This window comes from Nomascus leucogenys, chromosome 3 (genome assembly GCF_006542625.1).
Source record: "Nomascus leucogenys isolate Asia chromosome 3, Asia_NLE_v1, whole genome shotgun sequence".
Lineage (NCBI taxonomy): Eukaryota > Metazoa > Chordata > Mammalia > Primates > Hylobatidae > Nomascus > Nomascus leucogenys.
In genome coordinates, this window is record NC_044383.1 from 72343549 (window position 1) to 72367538 (window position 23990).

The 23990-nt window shown below is 39.6% G+C and overlaps 1 pseudogene; it reads left to right on the forward strand.

The window, feature by feature from the left end:
• Positions 1-23220: 23220 nt before the first annotated feature.
• LOC100581548 lies at positions 23221-23752 on the forward strand (annotated as a pseudogene).
• The last annotated feature ends 238 nt before the right edge of the window (positions 23753-23990 follow it).

Consider the following 23990-nt stretch of genomic DNA (forward strand, 5'->3'; position numbering starts at 1 on the left):
AAAACACCCAGAAAAGAAGTCTATTGACTGTGCTCAATGTACATTTCAGTTAAAGGAAAATCCACATGCAGAGATGTGAAAGAACCAATGCAAGACACTGGTAGCAAAGATATGGAATCAACCTAAATGCCCATCAATGACAGATTAGTGTTGCATGCCTATAGTCCTGGCTACTCAGGAGACTCAGGTAGGAGAATGATTTGAGCCTAGGAGGTGGAAGTTGCAGTGAACTGAGATTTCACCACTGCACTCCAGGCCAGGTGACAGAGCAGGACTCTGTCTCAAAAAAAAAAAAAAATTCTCCCAACAAAGAAAAGTCCAGGATCAGAAGTTTTCACTGCTAAATTCTACTGAACATTTAAATGAGAACTAATACCAATACTTCTCAAACTATTCAAAAAAATTGAAGAAGTTAAATTCTTCTAAACTCATTATGTGAGATCAACATAACCTTGATAACAAAAGTAGAGAAGGACACAACAAAAATAGAAAACTGCAGGCCAATGTTTGTGATAAACATAGATTATATTATATTATATAGCAAAAGGAACAAAAATTCCCAACAAAACACCAGCAAACCAAATCTAATAGCATGTCAAAAAAGATAATGCACTATGATCAATCAAATGGGATTTATCCCAGGAATGCAAGGATGGTACAAGAAATGCAAATCAATAAATACAATACATAAACAGAATGAAGGACAAACACCATATGATCATCATCTCAATAGACAAAGAAAAAGCATTAGATAAAATTCAACATCGTTTCATGGTTGAAAAAAAAATTAGGTATAGAAGAAACATACTTCAACATAATAAAGGCAATATATTACAGACCCACAGATGACATCATATGGAATGTGGAAAAGCTAAAATCTTTTCCTCTGAGAACCGAAATAAGACAAGAATGCCCACTTTTACCACTCTTACTCAACATAGTACTGGAAGTTCCAGCCAGATCAATTGGTCAAGGGAAAGAAATAAAGGGCATTTAAGTAGATAAAGAGGAAGTCAGATTGTTCCTGTTTTCAAATGACATGGTCTTACATCTAGAAAACCCTAAAGACTCTACCAGAAAGCTGTTAGAATTGATAAACAAATTCAGTAAGGTTGCAGGACAAAAAACAAAACACAAAATTTAGTAGCATTTCTATACATCAATAATGCAAAGTAGGTGAAAAAGATGTCAAGGAAGTAATCCTATTTATAAAAGGTAAACAAACAAACGAAAAAACGCAGCACAGGAATAAATTTATCAAAGGAGGTAAAAGATCTCTACAAAGTAAACTATAAAAAAACTGATGAAAGGAAATGAAGAGTTCACAAATGTAAAGACATTCAATGTTCATGGATCAGAAGAATTACTATTGTTTAAATGACCATACTACCCAAAGCATTCTATAGATTCAATGCAAGTCCTAGCAAAATATCAATGACATTCTTCACAGAAATTTAAAAAATCCTAAAATTCTTTTAAATCAGAAAAGACCCTGAGTATCCAAACCAATCTTGAGCAAAAAGAACAAAGCTAGAGTCTTCCTACTACTTGATTTTAAAATAGACTACAAAGGTATAGTAACACTAACAGCATGATATCGCTATAAAAACAGACACAGAGACAAATGGAACAGAACAGAAAACTCAGAAATAAATCCACCTTTTTTGTAGCCAATTGATTTTTGACAAAGTTGCCAAGAACATACATTAGGGAAATGACACCCTTTTCAATATATAATGTTGGGAAAAATGAATATCCATATGCAGTAGAAGGAAACTAGTCCCTTATCTTTCACCCTATAACAAACTTAAAATGGATCCACAACTTAAATATCGGGACTTAAACTATAAAAACTACTGGAAGAAAACAGGAAAAATGCTTCAGAACATTGACCTAGGCAAAAATTTTACAGCGAAGGTTTCAAAAGCACAGGCAACAAAAATGAAAATAGACAAATGAGACTATATTTAACTGAAAAGCTCCTGAACAGTGAAGAAAATAATGAACAGAGTGAAAAGACAATCTGTAGAATAGGAGAAAATATTTGCACACTATTAACTTAACAATGGGCTAATATCTAGAATATTAGGAATTCAAACAACTCCACAGCAAGGAAGAAAGGAGGTTTCAACATACATAAATCGATAACTGTGATCGATAAACAGAATTAAAAACAAAAACCATATGATTATCTCGATGCAGAAAAAGCATTTGATAAAATTCATATCTTTACATGATAAAAACCCTCAACAAACTAGGCATAGAAGGAGCATTTCTAAAATTAGTAATAGCTATAATGACAAACCCACACCCAACACCATACTGAACAAGGAAAAGTTAAAGCATTCCCCACTAGGAAGTGAAAAAAGACAAGGATACCCACTTTTACTATTATTATTCAGCAAATAGTAGCAGAAATCATAGCCAGAGCAATCAGGCAAGAGAAAGAAATTAAGGGATTGAAATGGGAAAAGAGGAAGTCAAATGAGCTGTTTGCTAACAATATGATCTTATGCCTAGAAAACCCTAAAGACTCCTCTAAAAGACGCCTGGTTGTAATAAATGAATTTAGCAAAGTTTCAGATACAAAATGAATGTACAAAAATCAGTAGCATTTTTTATTTTGTTTTGAGACAGGGCTCACTCTGTCACCCCAGGCTGGAGTGCAGTTGTATGATGATGGCCCATTACAGCCTCGACCTCCTGAACTCAAGTAATCATCCCACCTCAGCCTCCCAAGTAGCTGGGACTATAGATGTGTGCCACCATGCCTAGCTACTTTTTCTATTTTTTGTAGGGATGGGGTTTTGCCATGCTGCCCAGGCTGTTCTCAAACTCCTGATCTCAAGTGATCCACTTGCCTCAGCCTCCAAAAGTGTCAGGATTATAGGCATAAGGCATTGCTCTCAGCCCAGTAGAATTTTTTACACCAATAATGATCAAGTTAAGAACAAGATCAAGAATTCAATTTCATTTGCAATCGCTACAAAACAATACCTAGGAATATATTTAACCTAGGTGAAAGATCTCTACAAGGAAAACTACAAAATATGGATGAAAGTAATTTTAGATGCTACCAAAAAATGGATAAACATCCCATGCGAATGGATCAGAAAAATCAATATCAGTAAAATGATCTTCCTGTCCAAATAAATCTGCAGATTCAATGCAATCCCTATCAAAATACCAATGTCATTTTTTTAACAAAATTAGAAAAAAAATTCTAAAGTTTATATGGAACCAGAAAAGAGCCTAAATAGCTAAAGCAGTCCTAAGCAAGAAGAACAAAGCTGGAAGCACCACACTACCTAACTTCAAATTATACTGTGAGGCTATGGTGACCAAAAGAGCATGATACTGGTATAAAAAGAGAAACACTGATCAACAGAACAGAACAGAGAATCCAGAGATAAAACCACATACCTGTAGCCAACTAATCTTTGAAAAAGTTGACAAAAACATACATTAGGGAAATAATTTTTTCAATAAATAGTGCTAGGAAAATTGAATTACCATATGCTGCAGAATAAAACTGTACCCTACCCTTATCTCTCACCATATAAAAATTAACTGATGCTAGATTAAAGACAAATATTAGACTGGAAGTGTAAAAGTCCTAGAAGAAAACTTACAGAAAACTGTTCTGAACATTGGTCTAGGCAAGGAATTCATTACTAAGACCTCAAAAGCACATGTGACAGAGCCAAAAATAGACAAATGGGATTTAATTAAACTAAAAAGCATCTGCACTGCAAAAGAAACCAACTGTGAACAATGCAGAATGGGAGAAAATATTTGCAAACTATACATCTGAAAAGGGACTAATATACCAGAATCTACAAGTAACTCAAAGGACTCAACAAAGAACACTCAAATATTCCCACTAAAAACTGAGCAAAGGACAGGAACAGACATTTTCCAAAAGAAGACATGCAATGGACAACAAGCAAATGAAAAAAATGTGCAACACCCCTAATGATCAGAGAAATGCAAATTGAAACCACAATAAGATATCATCTTACAGCAATCAGAATAACTATTATTAAAAACTCAACAAATAACAGATGTTGGCGAGGATGCAGAGAAAAGGGAACACTTATATGCTGTTCACGGGAATGCAAATGAATACAGCCTCTATGGAACACACTACAGAGATTTCTCAAAGAACCAAAGATGGAGCTACCATTTGATCCAGCCGTCTTACTGCTGGCTATCTACTAAAAAAAAAAAAAAAAAAAAAAAAAAAAACCAATCAGTTTATCAGGAAGATATTTGCACTCGCGTATGTCATAACACTATTCATAATAGCAAAGGTACGGAATCAACCTAAGTGTCCAACAACGGATGATTAGATAAAGAAAATGTGATATTATATATCTATATATATAAAATACAGAATGCTATTCAGCCATAAAAAAGAATGAAATAATGTCTTTTGCAGCAACATGGATGGAACCAGAGGCCATTATCTTAAGTGAAATAACTCAAAGTCAAATATACATATTCTCCCCACCTTTTTTTTTTTTTTTTTTTTGACAAGATCTCGCTCTGTTGCCTAGGCTGGGGTTTAGTGGTGCAATCTTTGCTCAGTGCAACCTCCACCTACCAGATTCAAGCGATTCTCATGCCTCAGCCTCTTGAGTAGCTGAGACTACAGGTATGTGCCATCACGCCCAGCTAATTTTTGTATTTTTAGTACAGCTGGAGTTTCACCATGTTGGTCAGGCTGGTCTCAAACTCCTGGCCTCAAATGATCTGCCCGCCTCTGCCTTCCAAAGTGCTGGGATTACAAGCATAAGCCGCCATGCCTGGCCCATGTTCTCACTTTAAAGTGGGAGCTAAATAATGTGTACTTATGGACATAGACTGTGGAATAATAGACAGTGGAAACTTGGAAGGGTGGGAGGATGGAATGGGGGTGGAGGATGAGAAATTACTTAATGGGTACAAAGTACATTATTTGGATATTGGTTACATGAAAATCCAAGACTTCACTAAATACACAATATGTCCATGTAACAGAACTGCACTTGTACCCCTTACATTTACAAATATAGAAAATAAATAAATAATAAAACAAAAAGAAAATTAACATCAAAAGACACCTGCCCACCCCTCGCTCCCCCACCATTTTATTGCAGCACTATTCACAACAGTCAAGGCATGGAATCAACCTAAATGTCCATCAACAAATGAGTGTATACAGAAAATGTGTTATATATACACAATTGAATACTATTCAGCCATAAAAAAGCATGAAATCCTGTCATTACTGCAACATGAATGGAACTGGAGGTCATTGTGTTAAGTGAAACAAACCAGGCAAATATCCCATTTTTCATTCATACATGGTAGCTAAAAAATTTGATATCATAAAGGTAGAGAGTAGAATGATAGCAGAGGCTGGGAAGAGTGTATGTGGCAGGAATGATGTGTGGTTGGTTAATATGGATAAACAAACAGAAGGAATAAATTCTATTGTTTGATGGCACAGTGCGGTGACTATAGTTAACAATAGTTAATTGTAGGTTTCAGAGTAGCTAGAAGATTTGAAATGTTCTCAACACAAAATAATAAATTTTAAGGTGATCGGTAAACTAAATAACATAATTTGATCATTATTCATTGTACATGTCTCAAAACATCATGTCTCCCATAAATATGAATAATTATGAATGAATAAAAAATAAATGGTAATTAATGGATTGCTTTGGAGATGAAATATATACATTTGTACATAATTCTAAAGATACTAAGGGATTCTACATGAAGAATGATATTTCCTTCTATTTTTGTGTTCTAGCTACCAGTTCTCTTCCTATGAGGTAAACATTGGTATCAGTTTTTTATATCTTTCCAGAGATGTTCTAAGCATATAAAGGCAACCATGTATTTCTCTCAGTTTTTAAAAAGTTATTGATTGAGTGTTATAACCAGTGTTCTGCACCTTGCTTTTAAACAAAATTTTAATATGGCAGTATATTTTGGAGCTTGTTTTGCTTAGGTGAAAAGGTATAAATAGATGAAAAATTGTATAGACCTGCCATATCTTTTCTCCAAGTTTTTAATTTTTTTATGCTTATTTTTGTTTGTTTCTTTTGAAACCATCTCAAACTTACAGAAAAGTTGCAAGTACAGTTCAAATACCTTTTTTATTCTAACCCATTTGAGAATAAGTTGCCAATCTACTGCTCCATCACCCGTGAATACTTTGGGATATGTTTTCTACATATAAGGGCACATAACCACAATACAACCATCAAAATCAGAAAATTGCATTGATATTCAACCACTATGTAATTCTCAAACTTTATTTAACTTTTGTCAGTTGTTCCGAAAGACATTCAGAGCAAAAGAGTCTGGTTCAGAATTGCACTTTGCATTTGCTTGTCATGTCCTTTCAGTCTCCTTCATTTGGAGCAGTTCTTCAATTTTTCTTTGACTTTCATGACCTTTACATTTTTTGAAGATTATGCAAGAGTTATTTCATAGATTCCTCCTCAATGTGGGACGTTGGTCTGATGAGTCTCATGATTAGATTCAGGTTATGTATTTTTGGCAAGGATATCCCAGAAGCAATGCTGTGTTCTTTTCTTTTCTTTCTTTCTTTCTGTGGGCGGCAAGCCACCCAGGCGCCGAGGCAAGAGACCGAGGACACGAGCTGTTCCAGTATAAAAAAAATAAAATAAAATAAAATAAAATATAAAACAAGAAAAGTCATACCAGATATAGATCTTAGATATGATTATATATGAATATCATTAATCATTAGTTGGTAGTAATTACTCTTTATCCCAATATTATAATAATCCCTGCTCTATAATCATAACCTAGGAAAAACCAGGCCATACAGAGATAGGAGCTGAGGGGACATAGTGAGGTGTGACCAGAAGACAGGAGTGTGAGCCTTCTGTTATGCCTGGACAGGGCCACCAGAGGGCTCCTTGGTCTAGCGGTGATGCCAGCATCTGGGAAGATGCCCGTTGCCAGGCGGACCGTGGTCTAGTGGTAGCAAGAGGTGTCAAGAAATGACACCTGTTACTTAGCAGACCAGGAAAGGGAGTCACCTTTTCTCCGGGGGAGTTTAGAGAAGACTCTGCTCCTCCACCTCTTGTAGAGGGCCTGACACCAGTCAGGCTTTCCCGCAGTTATCCAGAGGCGTAACCGTCTCCCTGTGATGCTGTGCTTCAGTGGTCATGCTCTTAGTCCACCTTCATGTTCCATCCTGTACACCTGGCTCTGCTTTCTAGATAGCAGTAATAAACTAGTGAAAGTACTAAAAGTCTCTGATATGTAGAAATAATGGTGTAAGCTGTCTTTCTCTTTGTCTTCTCTCTCTCTCTGCCTCGGCTGCCAGGCAGGGAAGGGCCCCCTGTCCAGTGGACACGTGACCCGAGTGACCTTACCTATCATTGGAGAAGACTCACATTCTTTACCCTGCCCCTTTTGCTTTATATACAATAAATAACAGTGAAGCCAGACATTTGGGGCCACTACCGGTCTCCGCGCATTGGTGGTAGTGGTCCCCCGGGCCCAGCTGCCTTTTCTTTTATCTCTTTGTCTTGTGTCTCTATTTCTACACTCTCTCATCGCCGCACATGGGGAGAGACCCACCGACACTGTGGGGCTCGTCCCTACATCTCTCTCTCTTTCTTTCTTTCCCTTTCTTTCTTTTTCTTTCTTTCTTTCTTTCTTTCTTTCTTTCTTTCTTTCTTTCTTTCTTTCTTTCTTTCTTTCTTTCTTTCTTTCTTCTTTCTTTCTTTCTCTCTCTCTTTCTCTTTCTCTTTTCTTTTTTTTCTCTCTCTCTCTCTTTTTCTTTTTTAAATTAAACTTTAAGTTCTGAGATACATGTGCAGAATGTGCGGGTTTGTTAGGTAGGTATACACATACTATGGTCGTTTGCTGCACCCATCAACCCATCATCTACATTAGGTATTTCTCCTAATGCTATCCCTCCCCTAGTCCCCCACCCCACAAACCCCCAACAGGCCCCAGTGTGTGATGTTCCCCTCCCTGTGTCCATGTGTTCTCATTGTTCAACTCCCACTTATGACTCAGAATATGTGGTGTTTGGTTTTCTGTTCTTGTGTTAGTTTGCCAAGAATGATGGTTTCCAGTTTTATCCATGTCCCTGCAAAGGACATGAACTCATCTTCTTTTATGGCTGCATAGTATTCCATGGTGTATATGTGCCACATTTTCTTTATCCACTCTATCATTAATGAACATTTGGGTTGGCTCCAAGTTTTTGCTATTGTGAATAGTGCTGCAATAAACATTATGTGTGCACGTGTCTTTACAGTAGAATGATTTATAATCCTTTGGGTATATACTCAGTAATGGGATTGCTGGGTCAAATGGTATTTCTGATTCTAGATCCTTCAGGAATTGATTGGCACACTGTCTTCCACAATGGTGGACTAATTTGTACTCCCACAAACAGTGTAAATGTGTTCCTATTTCTCCACACCCTCTCCAGCATGTGGTGTTCCCTGACTTTTTAATGATCTCATTGTGGTTTTGATTTGCATTTCTCTAATGACCAGTGATGATGAGCTTTTTTTCATGTTTGTCTGCATAAATGTCTTCTTTTGAGGAGTGACTGCTCGTATCCCTTGCCCACTTTTTGAGTGGGTTTTTTTTGTTATTTTCTTGTAAATTTGTTTAAGTTCTTTGTAGATTCTGGATATTAGCCCTTTGTCAGATGGATAGATTGCAAATTTTTTCTCCCATTATATAGGTTGCCTGTTCACTCTGATGATAGTTTCTTTAGCTGTGCAGAAGCCCTTTAACTTAATTAGATACCATTTGTCAATTTTGGATTCTGTTGACATTGCTTTTGGTGTTTCAGTCATGAAGTCTTTTCCCATGCCTACGTCTTGAATGGTATTGCCTAGGTTTTCTTCTAGGGTTTTTATGGTTTTCATTCTTACATTCAAGTCTTTAATCCATCTTGAGTTATTTTCTGTATAAAGTGTAAAGAATTTGTCCAGTTTCAGTTTTCTGTGTATGGCTATCCAGTTTTCCCAGCACCATTTATTAAATAGGGAATCATTTTCCCATTGCTTGTTTTTGCCAGATTTGTCAAAGATCAGGTGCTTTCAGATGTGTGGTGTTATTTCTGAGGTATATGTTCCGTTCCATTGGTCTATATATCTGTTTTGGTACCAGTACCATGCTGTTTTGGTTACTGTAGCAATGTAGTATAGTTTGAAATCAGGTAGCGTGATGCCTCCAGCTTTGTTCTTTTTCCTTAGGATTGTCTTGGCTATATGGACTCTTTTTAGGTTCCATATGAAATTCAAAGTAATTTCTTCTAATTCCGTGAAGAAAGTCAATGGTATCTTGATGGGGATAGCATTGAATCTATAAATTACTTTGGACAGTATGGCCATTTTTATGATATTAATTCTTCCTATACATGAGCATGGATTTTTTTTTTTTTTTTTTTGAGATGGAGTCTTGCTCTGTCACCCAGGCTGGTGCAGTGGGTGATCTTGGCTCACTGCAGGCTCCACCTCCCAGGTTCATGCCATTCTCCTGCCTTAGCCTCCCGAGTAGCTGGGACTACAGGCCCCCACTACTATGCCCAGCTAATTTTTTGTATTTTTAGTGGAGACAGGGTTTCACCGTGTTACCCAGGATGGTCTCCAACTCCTGGCCTCATGACCTGCCTGCCTCAGCCTCCCAAAGTGGTGGGATTACAAGCATGAGCCACCACACCCAGCTGAGCATGGAATGTTTTTCCATTTGTTTGTGTCCTCTCTTATTTCCTTGAGAGGTGGTTTGCAGTTCTACTTGAAGAGGTCCTTCACATCCCTTGTAAGTTTTATTCCTAGGTATTTTATTTTCTTTGCAGCAAGTGTGAATGGGAGTTCACTTATGATTTGGCTTTCTGTTTGTCTGTTACTGGTGTATAGGAAGCCTTGTAATTTTTGCACATTGATTTTGTATCCTGAGACTGCTGAAATTGCTTATCAGCTTAAGGAGATTTTGGGCTGAGATGATGGAGTTTTCTAAATGTACAATCATGTCATTTGTAAACAGAGACAATTTGACTTCCTCTCTATTTGAATACTCTATTTCTTTCTCTTGTCTGTTGGCTTTGGCCAGAACTTCCAATACTATGTTGAATAGGAGTGGTGAGAGAGGGCATGCTTGAGTTCTGCCAGTTTTCAAAGGGAATGCTTCCAGTTTTTGCCCATTCAGCATGATATTGGCTGTGGGTTTGTTATAAATAGCTCTTATTATTTGGAGATATGTCCCATCAATACCTGTTTATTGACAGTTTTTAGCATGAAGAGGTGTTGAATTTAATTGAAGGCTTTTTCTGCATTTATTGAGATAATCATGTGGTTTTTGTCATTGGTTCTGTTTATGTGATGGATTACATTTATTGATTTGTGTATGTTGAACCAGGCTTGCATCCCAGGGATGAAACCAACTTGGTCATATTGGATAAGCTTTTTGATGTGCTGCTGGATTTGGTTTGCTGATAGTTTATTGAGGATTTTCGCATCAATGTTCATCAGGGATATTGGCCTGAAATTTTCCTTTTTTTGTTGTGTCTCTGCCAGATTTTGGTATCAGGATGATGCTGGCCTCATAAAATGAGTTAGGGAGGAGTTCTTCTTTTTCTATTGTTGTGAATGGTTTCAGAAGGAATGGGACCAGCTCCTCTTTGTACAGCTGGTAGAATTTCGCTATGAATCCATCTGGTACTGGGCTTTTCTGATTGGTAGGGTATTAATTACTTCTTCAATGTCAGAATTTTTTAGTGGTCTATTCAGGAATTTAACTTCTTTCTGGGTTAGTCTTGATAGGGTATGTGTGTCCAGGAATGTATCCATTTCTCCTAATTTTCTAGTGTATATGCTTAGAGGTGTTTATGGTATTCTCTGATAGTAATTTGTATTTCTGTGGGATCAGTGGTGATATCCTCTTTATCATTTTTTATTGTGTCTCTTTGATTCTTCTCTCTTTTGTTTTTTATTAGTTTGGCTTGTGGTCTATCTATTTTGTTGATCTTTTAAAAAAACAACCTCCTGGGTTCATTGATTTTTTGAAGGGTTTTTCATGCTTCTATCTCCTTCAGTTCTGCTCTGATCTTAGATATTCCTTGTCTTCTGCTAGCTTTTGAATTTGTTTGCTCTTGCTTCTCTAGTTCTTTTAATTGTGATGTTAGGGTGTCAATTTCAGATCTTCCCTGCTTTCTCTTGTGGGCATTTAGTGCTATAAATTTTCCTCTACACACTGCTTTAGCTGTGTCCCAGAGATTCTGGTACATTTTGTCTGTGTTCTCATTGGTTTTAAATAACTTACTTATTTCTGCCTTAATTTCGTTATTTACCCAGTGGTCATTCAGGAGCAGGTTGTTCAGTTTCCATGAAGTTGTGTGGTTTTGAGTGAGTTTCTTAATCCTGAATTCTAATTTGATTCCATTGTGGTCTGGGAGACTGTTATGATTTCCATATTTTTGCATTCGCTGAGGAGTTTCTTCCTTTCTATTATGTGGTCAATTTTAGAATAAGTGTGATGTAGTTCTGAGAAGAATGTATATTCTGTTGAATTCAGGTGGAGAGTTCTGTAGATTTCTATTAGGTCTGCTTGGTCCAGAGCCAAGTTCAAGTCCTGAATAACCTTGTTAATTTTCTGTCTCATTGATATGTCTAATATAGACAGTGGGGTGTTAAAGTCTTTCACCATTATTGTGTGGGTGTCTAAGTCTCTTTGTAGGTCTCTAAGAACTTGCTTTATGAATCTGGGTGCTCCTGCATTGGGTACACATATTTTTAGAATAGTTAGCTCTTCTTGTTGGATTGATCTCTCTACCATTATGTAATGCCCTTCTTTGTCTTTTTTGATCTTTGTTGGTTTAAAGTCTGTTTTATCAGAGACTAGGATTGTAACCCCTGCTTTTTTTTTGCTTTTTATTTGCTTGGTAAATATTCCTCCATTTCTTTATTTTGAGCCTATGTGTGTCTTTGCAGGTGAGATGGGTCTCCTGAATACAGGACTGATGGGTCTTAACTCTTTATCCAATTTGCCAATCTGCATCTTTTAGTCGAGGCATTTAGCACATTTACAGTTAAGGTTAATATTGTTATGTGTGAATTTGATCCTGTCATTATGATGCTAGCTGGTTATTTTGCCTGTTAGTTGATGCAGTTTCTTCATAGTGTTGATGGTGTTTACAATTTGGTATGTTTTTGCCAGGGCTAGTACTGGTTTTTCTTTTCCACATTTAGTGCTTCCTTCAGGAGCTCTTGTATGGCAGGCCTGCTTGTGACAAAATCTCTCAGCATTTGCTTGTCTGTAAAGGATTTTATTTCTCCTTTGCTTATGAAGTTTAGTTTGTCTGGATATGAAATTCTGGTTTGAAAATTCTTTTCTTTAAGAATGTTGAATATTGGCCCTCACTGTGTTCTGGCTTGTAGCATTTCTGCAGAGATCCCCTGTTGTTTGATGGGCTTCCCTTTGTGGGTAACCCGACCTTTCTCTCTGGCTGCCCTTAACATTATTTTCTTCATTTCAACCTTGGTGAATCTGATGATTATGTGTCTGGGGTTGCTTGTCTTGAGGAGTATCTTTGTGGGGTTCTCTGTATTTCCTGAATTTGAATGTTGGCCTGTCTTGCTAGGTTGGGGAAATTCTCCTGGATAATAACTTGAAGAGTGTTTTCCAACTTGGTTTCCTTCTCTCTGTCACTTTCAGGTACACCAATCAAATGTAGGTTTGGTTTTGTCACATCATTCCATATTTCTTGGAGGCTTTGTTTATTCCTTTTTATTATTTTTTCTCTAATCTTGTCTTCACGTTTTATTTCATTAAGTTGGTCTTCAATCTCTGATATCACTTTTTTTTTTTTTTGCTGGATTGATTCAGCTATTGATACTTGTGTATGCTTCACGAAGTTCTCATGCTGTGTTTTTCATTTCCATCAGGTCATTTATGTTCTTCTCTAAACTGGGTGTTATAGTTAGCAATTCCTGTAACCTTTTTTTCAAGGTTCTTAGCTTCCTTGCATTGGGTTAGAACACACTTCTTTAACTCAGAGGAATTTGTTATTTTCCACCTTCTGAAGCCTACTTTTTTCAATTCATCAAACTCGTTCTCTGTCCAGTTTTGTTTCCTTGCTGGTAAGGAGTTGTGATCCTTTGGAAGAGAAGAAGAAATCTGATTTTTGAAAATTTCAGTCCTTTTGCACTGGTTTTTCCTCATCTTCATGGATTTATCTACCTTTGGTCTTTGATGTTGCTGCCTTTTGGATGGGGTTTCTGTGTGGATATCCTCTTTGTTGATGTTGATGCTATTCCTTTCTGTTTTTTAGTTTTTCTTCTAACAGCAAGACCGCTGTGCTGCATGTCTGCTGTAGTTTCCTGGAGGTCCATTCCAGACCCTGTTTGCCTGGGTATCACCAGCAGAGGCTGCAGAACAGCAAAGCTTTCTGCCCATTTCTTCCTCTGAAAGCTTTGTGCCCAGAGGGGCAATTGCCAGATGCCAGCCGGAGCTCTCCTGTATGAGGTGTCTGTCGACCCCTGCTTGGAGGTGTCTCCCAGTCAGGAGGCATAGGGGTCAGGGACCTACTTGAGGAGGCAGTCTGTCCCTTAGCAGAGCTTGAGGACTGTGCTGGGAGCTCTGCTGTTCTCTTCAGAGCCAGCAGGCAGGGACGTTTAAGTCTGCTGAAGCTGTGCCCACATCCACCCCTTCCCCAAGCTGCTCATTCCCAGAGAGATGGGAGTTTGATCTATAAGCCTTTGACTGGAGCTGCCACCGTTTTTTCAGAGATGCCCTGCCCAGAGAGGAGCAATCTAGGGAGGCAGTCTGCCTACAGCAGCTTTGCCAAGCTGTGGTGGGCTCTGCCCAGTTTGAACTTCCGGGAGTCTTTGTTTATACTGTGAGAGGAAAAAATGCCTACTGAAGCCCCATTAATGGTGGATGCCCCTCCCCCCACCAAGCTTGAGTATTCCATGTCGACTTCAGACTGCTGTGCTGGCAGTGAGAATTTCAAGCCAGTGGATCTTATGTTGGTAGGCTCCATGAGGCTGAGATCCACTTAGCTAGACCATGGTGTCTGTCCAAATGGCCACCCAATTTTGTACTTGAAACCCTGGGCCCTGGTGGCATAGGCACCCAAGGGAATCTTCTGGTCTGTGGGTTGTGAAGATCATGGGAAAATCACAGTATCTGGGCCAGAGTGCACAGTTCCTCATGGTACAGTCCCTGACAGCTCCCCTTGGCTAAGGGAGGGAGTTCCCCAACCCCTTGTGCTTCCTGGGTAAGGTGACACCCCACCCTGCTTCTGTCCACCCTCCGTGGGCTGCACCCATTGTCTAACCAGTCGCAGTGAGAGGAGCTGAGTTCCTCAGTTGGAAATGCAGAAATCACCGGCCTTCTGCATTGATCTCACTGGAGCTGCAGACTGGAGCTGTTCCTATTCGGCCATCTTGCCAGCCACCTCTGTTTCCAAGTTTTTATTGTGGTAAAATATGTATTACACAGTATGTATTTTGTTAATCATTTTAAGTGTACATTCAATGGTATTAAGTACATTCATATTTTACAAAAATATGAACACCCAGTTTAGAGAAGAACATAAATGACCTGATGGAAATGAAAAACACAGCATGAGAGCTTTGTGAAGCATACACAAGTATCAATAGCTGAATCAATCCAGAAAAAAAAAGATATCAGAGATTGAAGACCAATTTAATGAAATAAAGTGTGAAGACAAGATTAGGGAAAAAAGAATAAAGAGGAACAAACACAGCCTCCAAGAAATATGGAATGATGTGACAAGACCAAACCTACTTTTGATTGTTGTACCTTAAAGTGTTGGAGAGAAGGAAACCAAGTTGGAAAACACTCTTCAAAGATCAACAAAGACAAAGAAGGGCATTACATAATGGTAGAGGGATCAATCCAACAAGAGGAGCTAACTATTCTAAAAATATGTGTACCCAATGCAGGAGCACCCAGATTCATAAAGCAAGTTCTTAGAGACCTACAACCTTCATCACCATGATCCATTTCCAGAATGCTTTTCATCTTACAAAACAAAACAATACATTTATTTAACAATAACTCCCCATTTACCCTTCCCCCAGGTCATGGCTGTTGTGGTAAACTGAGGAATGGAGAGACCAATACAGAGTACAGGAGGAATTGTTTATTTTAGGTATGCATCAGCTCAGAGGATTCACATCTAAAAGCTGATCCCTGAATAAAGACAGAGTGGGGTTTTTATAAGCGGCCTTACAGAAGCAAAACAAAGGCAGTAGCAAAATAAAAGCAGTTAATCATACAGAAATAGATTACATAATCTATAGCATAACATTAACTTGTGACCTAGCCTGTGGCCTTGTAGCTGCATTAAAAGAAAAACATGAACTGGCTAAATACAGACATTTGTAAAACATAATCATGCTAATCATGCTTAAGAAGCCTGGGAAAAGAGTAATAGTAAAAAAACCTGTCTTTCTCTTTATTTTCTTTCAACCTTGCTCTGGAAGGGAGGAATGTGTCTGGAGCCTACTTTTTTGGCCTTGGCTATTTAGACAGTGTTATCTTCTAACTGTCCTTGAAGTGAGCTGCTAGGCAGAGGAAAACTTGTTCTTTTCTTTTTAAGCTTTGCCTTGCCACATTCTGGGCCTTAGCTTTTACTTTTCTTGGAGTGAATAAATGCAGTACTTATTATTATTATTTTAAATATCTGCCTCAGTTTCCCCTCTTTGATGCCTTTTATAAAAGAAGTTTAATAGGAGGTATCACTATTACTTAGTTCTGCCTGAAGAGACAAGTTTTCTTCTTTAGACAAAGGTTGATATTTAAGCAGAGCCATTAGCTAAGTGGTAGTTTTCCTAGCTACTATTGCTGCTATACTTGTTTGAATGCCTCTAACAAAGAGAAGGAAGAGACAAGGGAGTATTAGGCAACTTCCTAGTATGGCCAGAACCACTCCTATTAAAGTCTTGAACCTTCTGAAAAATGAAAACTGGCCTGCAAAGAGAGAATCTAGGGACCACCTTTTCCAGGTTTGAACTGGAACATGGGCTAATTTTCTTATTCTTGCAGTTATTTCCGTAATTGCTTTTCCATTGTCATTGATTTCCAGACAACAATTAGTTAGATTGAACTTTCCACATACTTCTCCTTCCTGGGCTAGGAGGTAGTCTAAAGCTAATCTGTTCTGATAGATAGCATTTCTCATTTTTGTGGTTTGCTGGGCCAGTAAATATAATGCATTTGCGGTTTCATTGGTGATGATTTCAAGTACTGCCTGCAACCTTATGATGTGGTGAAGCATGTAAATAGGAGTGTGGCATCCCTGTGAACCATCCTGTGCCCAGGTAGCTGGCCCATAGTATTGAATTATTTTTTCAGAGGGCTCATCTGTGTCTTTTTAATATCCTATTTTTTATATCTCTCTTTATGTCTGCATCTCTTTTGTTTCTTCTTCTAAGTTCATCATACACAGTATACCCTAAAGTTTTTCTCTATTGCAGTGGGAGTAGGAATAAAGATGGTCTAATTGTTCTAAGCACACAGGCCCCTGCCCATTTAACTGGCAACTGTTGATATGCCCATAGCCCACAGATCCAATAAAGACTGGGGGGTGCTTGCCAAGTATTTGGAGCTTCAAGTTGATACCAAGTGTGGTTTAGAGAAGAGAAATGGGAGAACGGATTTGGATAAGGTGCTTTGTAGTCATCTGTGCCCTGCCACAAAATTTTCCTTAATGTTTCATTATAATATTGCTGTCCTAAGCAGGTTAGTTCTCCTATTGGGTCTGTAAAAGCCTTTCCCCAGTGAACAACACAGTATCTCCTAATAATAGAAGTTTTTAAGAGCCAGACGCTTGAACTTGTGGGCATCTGTTTGGGGAAAGAGTTAGTCAGAGTAAAGTTATCTTGAGGCATTAACTTTTTTGCTTCCCAAGGCCATTGGTCTCCTATGTTAGTCCTTCCACAAACATAACATGAGGAAGTGCCTAGGCTGCCGACAATGTTTTCAGCCAGCTGAACAAATAGGTTTTTGGCTAAAGGAGGAGGCTCTGGTAACTTCTGGTTTGTATGCTCAAAGAATGACTAAAAGACCCGGATTTGTTGCTTGGCTGACTGCTTGGTTTGAGTCCTCTTTAGAATATACAAAGTTATTTTAGCTTTTTGACCATAGCTTTGTAATGCCATGAAGTAACCTGTAGTCCATATAGGTACATCTGGCTTTAAGATAGTAAGATTTACAGGATTGCAAGTGCTTGTCTTACAATTCGGTTTGCTGGTACTTTGATGAGCAAGATTGGCTTTGGCTTTGGTGATGATGTATCAGTGAACTGCATTGTGCAGTTCCGGTAAGCTATTGCTAGGGCCTTGGAAGGATAAACAGGGGGTGCACATACAATTTTGTACTGGCAATTTATATAGTACCTTGTAGAACCAGAGATTGTGAGATAGGTTGGGTTCATGGATGTTAACTGACAAATATCAAAGTATATGGATATAGCTCCCCCCTCTGGAAAGTGAGGCTTGGGTTTGACTTATAAGACTTCCTCCTTTTGACTTGGTATGAATCTCAAATTAAGTCCCAGGTAAAGACTTAGGGTCATAACATATATAATGCTGGCCATTTCCTGGGTCACAAATTGAATAATTGGTCTGATTATAAGTACAAGCTCCTAAGTGAGTCCTTGTACACTCATAATAAGTATAGTACAATAGGGTTCCAGTTATACTGTTCCCTGACCAAGTAGTATGTTACAGTGGGGACACCCTTCTGTAGGTGTTTCTTCTAGCATAGTTAAGGGGGGTAACAATGACAAAACAATGTACACTATATTCATATCCAGCAAAGACAAAAGAGGTCCTTACCTGGGATAAAGGTTGAGCATAGTGACAGAACAATAGTAAAACAGTTAGTATACAGGAAAACAACTAGTCCTAAGAAGATTTCTAACTACATTACTTGCTTGATGAGTCCCTAAGCTTCAGCTGTGCATAGACTAGTTAGCTTCCGGTGTGTGTCTAGAACAGGGCTTGTTGTTTCCTCAAGTTTCAGCTGAGTATAGACTGGTCAGCCTCTGGAGTGACCAGAGCAGGGCTGTCACCCTCAGCAGCAGCTTGGTCTCATCTCAGGGTCAGCCAGGTTGGGTGATCTGGGTCCTCCTAGCTGGTTCACTTGTCCTGAGCTGCTGGTTTCAGCTGACTGTGGTGGATCCAAGACACAACACCTGCAACTTTAACAGCAGTGGGAGTGGACAAGGTTACAATATAGGGCCCATAATAGGGATCCTAGAGAAATTAGATTCTACTTTTTAACCTAAACAGAGTCACCAGATTTAAAGGGATGTGAGGCTTATATGCATTTTCATGTGCATAATTATGAACACTTTGTATGGCTATTCATAAAGCCTGCATTTGCTTTCTTAAGGTTAATTCCCCTAGTTCCTGGAGGTCACCTTTAATTTGACCTATGATTTGGGGGTGGCTGACCGAACAAAATCTTATAGAGCAAATACCCAGTTTGTTTGGTGGGGGTGCACCTGACTCAGAGGACCATAGGCAAAAACCTGATTCTATCTCTAATGAATTTCCTGGCAATATTTCTTCAGTGGCTGCTTGAGTGTCCGGTTCATGTGTTCTACCTTTTCCTGAACTTTGCAGCTGATAGGCTGTATATAACTTTCATTTTATTTTTAACAGTCTTGTTAAATTTTGCACTATTTCAGCTACAAATGCTGGCCTATTGTCTGACTCTAAAGTTAGAGGCAGTCCAAACCTGGGGATAATGTCTTTTAAGTGTACGTTAGTCACTTCTTGTACCTTTTCTGTCCTGGTGGGGAAAGCTTCAACCTGCCCTGAAAAGGTGCAATCAAGCACTAGCATGTACCAATAGCTGGCATGGGGCAGTTCTGTAAAGTCTATAAGCAAATTTTCACAAGGCATGGCTCCTTCTCCTGTTCAGTTTCCCAGAGGAGGGGTTCTTTTCCTCCTCTTTTGTAACTCCATCTATTGGCTTAGCCATCAGTGAGAAATTGGAATCCAGATATGGCAGAATCCTGCTGCCTTTAACTTCTAATGTGACCATGGGCTCCTGGAAGCCTAATGAGAAGGTCCCCAGTCTGTCCAAGTCCTTACATCCTTCAGCTTCTACCAGCCTGATCGGATCAGTATTTGGTTCCTCCAAGGTGTGGCAGCCCTTGGCCGATGGTCTCTTTGTCTCGCGGCCTTGGCCATTTCCCTCATTGCTTTCTGAACATTCACCCTTCCAGTGTCCTTTCTTTTTGCATCTCGCACATTAATCTCTTTCTAGCCTTGTCCGGCTCTTGAATCCTTGCCTAACTTGACTTCTTCCACGTCTATGTCTGTGTCCCCTGTGTTCTCTCACATTGCTAATCTCTCTTTCTATAAGAGCTGTTGCCAACGGATTGACCTTTTTCTTAAGCCTTCAATTTACTTTCCTTTTTCCTTCCTGAGTTCTCCTGCTCCTGTAGCCAGCTGGTGGGGCTGGGCAATGGCATGGGCCCTGCCATCTGTCTCTCCTGTTTCTTTCTGATTTCTCTTTTACTTTCTTCTTTCCTTTCTCACACTTACTCTTACATTCTCCTTTCCTTCTTCCTTGCTCTTCTCCTGGCATCGGTTCCTGGTCCCCTCTTTTTCCAGATAAAGCTGGGCTGGGGAGAGGGACTTAACCCTTGGCATGCCCAGCTGCTGTGCTTGTTGCTTTTGCTCTTTCCCATTTTGTTCCCTGGTCACAGTTAGCATACACCTTTGTGGCCACTTTTATAGAGTAGGTGGTATTCATGCCTGCAACTTCTGCTTGATGTCACCTGGGCTTGCCCTACAAATGAAGTATTTACCATATGCTGATGTTCAGCAGAGTTAAATGGGGTGTAAAGCCAGAATGCTTCACAGAGTGTTTCATAAAACTGACTTAGGCTCTCGTCAGCTCCCTGAAGCACTTCTGAAATCTTCCTTATATTAATTGCTTTCCTTCTACCAACTCTTAGCCCCTGCAGAAATGCCTCTAGGTACCTCTGTAAATGCTGGAGCTGAGTTGCATCCTCTGGGTCCCAGTTGGGATCCTGGTCATCATAATAGATAAGTCCTCGCATCTCCCTGCGAGGCATTTGCATAGCTCGAGCAGGGCCAGAACTGAGACGGCCCACTTGATGACACTCTTCACTTCTTTCCATAGCCTCTTGAGGCTCTGATCCTCCCTTTTGAGGTGAGATCTGGGGGGTGTTAGCTCCTGAATCTGTTTCCTGGGGGGCTGTTTGTCTTGGTAAAAGTGGGGTAGGCTGGGACGTATGGAGAAACAATTTGTGTTACCTCTAGAGGCTCCTGCAAAACTGGCTTCTCTTGCTCTATCTGGGATTCTCCTTTTAACTCTGTGTCTGCTGGCAAAGCTGCTCTTACTTTCACTTTTGGCTTTTTTGCAATAAGCCATTAAACAGGGCTGGATCTATGCCAGTTTTGTCTGTATTATATTTAACCATGAGTCAATATAAAGGAATTTGTTCTGGGTACACTGGCTGTCCTCTGACCCCTGTCACCACCTTAAATACATGGCCAATTGTTCCCTGTCTATAGTTCCTTCCGTTGGCCATCCAACACGAAAAGTGGGCCATTCTAATTCACAGAGAGTTCTCAACCCCTAGGGGGTTAACTTAACTCTATAATCCCCTGCAAAACCTTTCTTAAGGTTCTGTAAAGTGCACTCCAATAGAGTAAGTTTTGATGTTTTGATGACTTTCCTCCCATTCCTCCCTTTACGACACAGCACATTCACTCTTGCACACTCACTCTTCCTCTTGTTTTGGCCCATTACACCATCTCCTGTTATAGGATTTTTCAGATGCTGCTTGGCTTTGGAGAGGTCCTTATTCCTACTACAATTCTGAGCTGTAGGGCAGCTCCTGTTGGCTGTATGCAGATTTCCACTAGTCTTAGTCAGCCCCACACTTTCTTGGAGCACACAGTCCACGTTAAGATCCATGACTCCCCACTTCGCAGCTGATGAGCCTAATTAGTCTCCTCCATTCACACACTTTCACACACTTTTAGTTCTCATGTTTGCAATTGGGATGGTGAGCCACTCTTGCCCCCTCTAGTTTTGCAGTTGGGGCGGCAAGCCACTCTCGCCGCCTCCAGTTCCCAGTTGGGGTAGGGAGCCATTCTCACCACCTCCAGATTACTAGACTTAGTGAGCCACTCTCATATCCTGTGTTGGTGGGGTGTGAGTTTCATCTGAATTGATGAGTCACTGTCATCGCCCTCAGCCCCTGTGGGTTGAACAATTCAGCACATCCCAGGAGGTGATCAGGCTCCCCTTCTGTCCAAGGGATGGGTCCTGCCTTGGGCCTCCAAAACCTTACCACAGTTCCTGAAGCACGCTGTTTTTGAATTCATCCTGTAGCCTCTGTTTAGGTTCCATGGCGCTGCTGGGTAGGGGCACTGCGTCAGGGGAGAGCTGATCTCCCTTCTGGGCTGAAGTCCTCCCAGTGGTGCCTGGGGTCACAGGTTTCCTGAGGCCCGTGCTCCAGCTCCAGAGGAAAGGAGACAGTAAGCCTGCTGTCTCCAGTCGCTTCGTGGTCACCAAAAATGTTGTGGTAAACTGAGGAATGGCGAGACCAATACAGAGTACAAGAGGATTTGTTTATTTTAGGAACACACTGGCTCAGAGGATTCACATCCAAAAGCTGATCCTGAACAAAGACAGATTGGGGTTTTTATAAGCAGCCTTACAGAAGCAAAATAAAAGCAGTAGCAAAATAAAAGCAGTAGCAAAATAAAAGCAGTTAATCATAGAGTAATAGGTCACAAAATCTATGGCATAACATTAACTTGTGACCTAGCCTGTGGCTTTGTAGCTGCATTAAAAGAAAAACAAGAACTGGCTAAATACAGACATTTGTAAAACGTAATCATGCTAATCATGCTTAAGAAGCCTGGAAAAAGAGTAACACAAAATAACCTGTCTTTCTCTTTATTTTCTTTCAGCCTTGCTCTGCAAGGGAGGGGGTGTGTCTGCAGCCTATTTTTTTGGCCTTGGCTATTCGAACAGCGTTATCTTCTAACTGTCCTTGAAGTGAGCTGCTAGGCAGAGGAAAACTTGTTCTTTTTTTTTAACCTTTGCCTTGCCACATTCTGGGCCTTAGCTTTTACTTTTCTTGGAGTGAATAAATGCAGTACTTATTATTATTATTATTTTAAATTTCTGCCTCATGGCAACTACTATTCTTTCTGTATCTATGAATTTGACTACTCTAGACACCTCCTATAAAGGGAATCATAAAGTATTTGTCTCTTTGTAACTGGCTTATTTCACTTAGCATAATGTCCTCAAGGTGCATCCAAGTTGTAGCATGTATTAGCATTTACCTCCTTGAGGCTGAATAATATTCAATTGTATGCATGTACCACATTTTGCTTATCCATTTAGTACTCAATAGACACTTGGGTTGTTTCTATGTTTTAGCTATTTAGAATAATGCTGCTATTAACAGCAGGGGGTACAAATATCTCCCAAAGTCCCTGCTTTCATTTTTTTGAGTATATAGCCAGAAATGCATTCACTGGATTACATTGTAACTCTGTTTTTGATTTTTCAAAGTTACTGCCATGCTGTTTTCCACAGTGGCTGTACTATTTTACTTTCTGAGCAGCAGTGCGGAAGGGTTTCAACTTTTCCACTTCCTTACTAATATTTGTTATTTTCTTTTTCTTTTTAATATTAACAACCCTAATGGAAGTGAAGTGGTATCTTGCAGTTTTGACTTGCATTTCCCTAATGATTAATGATGTTGAATATCTTTCTATTTGTATGTCTCCTTTGGAGAAATGTCCATGGAAATCCTTTGTCTATTTTTGAATAAGGTTACTTGTTTTCTTTTATTGCTGTTGAGTTTTAGGAGTTCTCTATATATTCTGGATATTAATCTCATATTAGACACATGAGTTGCAAATATTTCCTCTCATTGTGTACATTGCCCTTTTACTTTGTTAGTATAGTCTTTTGATTTAAAGACATTTAAAATTATTCTTGGGCAGTTTCCCTCAGCTTTGGCTGATGGAAGCTGCTGGGCTTCTGCTCCCAGCTGGAGGAGGGTGAGGCATTGCCAATAGCGGCCAGGCACCCAGTGCTGGTAGCCTGCATCCGTGCCCCACCGGCAGCATCCTGAGCCCACTATTTCTGCCGTAGCCAGCCCAACCAGCGGCCGAGATGTAGGCCATCAAGTGTGTAATTGTGGGAGATGGAGCTGTAGGGAAAACTTACCATCTCATCAGTGATCAGCTATACAACCTGGAGAATATATCCCTATTGTCTTTGGCAATCACTATGCCAGTGTTATGTTGAATGGGAAACCTGTGAATCTGGGTTTATGAGATACAAGTAGACAAGAAGATTACACACGTGGACAGATTACGACCCCCACCCCCATTCCTATCCACAAACAGATGTATTCTTAATTTGCTTTTCTCTTGTGAGTCCTGCGTCATTAGAAAATGTCCATGCCAAGTGGTGTCCTGAAGTGCAGCACCATTGTCACAACACTCCCATCATCCTTGTGGGAACTAAACTTGATCTTAGGGAGAGAAAGGCAAGACTGAAACACTGAAGGAGAAGAAGCAGGCTTCCATCACCTAACCGCAGGGTTTAGGTGCTGTAAAATACCTGGAGTGTTCAGCCAGGCCTCAAGATAGTGTTTGATGAAGCTGTGCAAGCTGTTTTCTCCCGACCTCCCTTGAAGTAGAGGAAGAGAAAATGCCTGCTGTTGTCGATATCCGAGCCTCTTGTTCTTGGTCCTGTCCCTTGGAACTTTTGTTTAAAAACAGCAAAACAAAACAAAACAAAAAACAAAAAACAAAACAACAACAACTAAAAACCCTAAAGCACAAAAAATCCTGTGGAGCCTTTGCACCCAGTACCAAGTTTTTGTTACAAATTAAGTTTTCCATGAAAGCATTTTGAATCAATCAGTAATTTTAAGG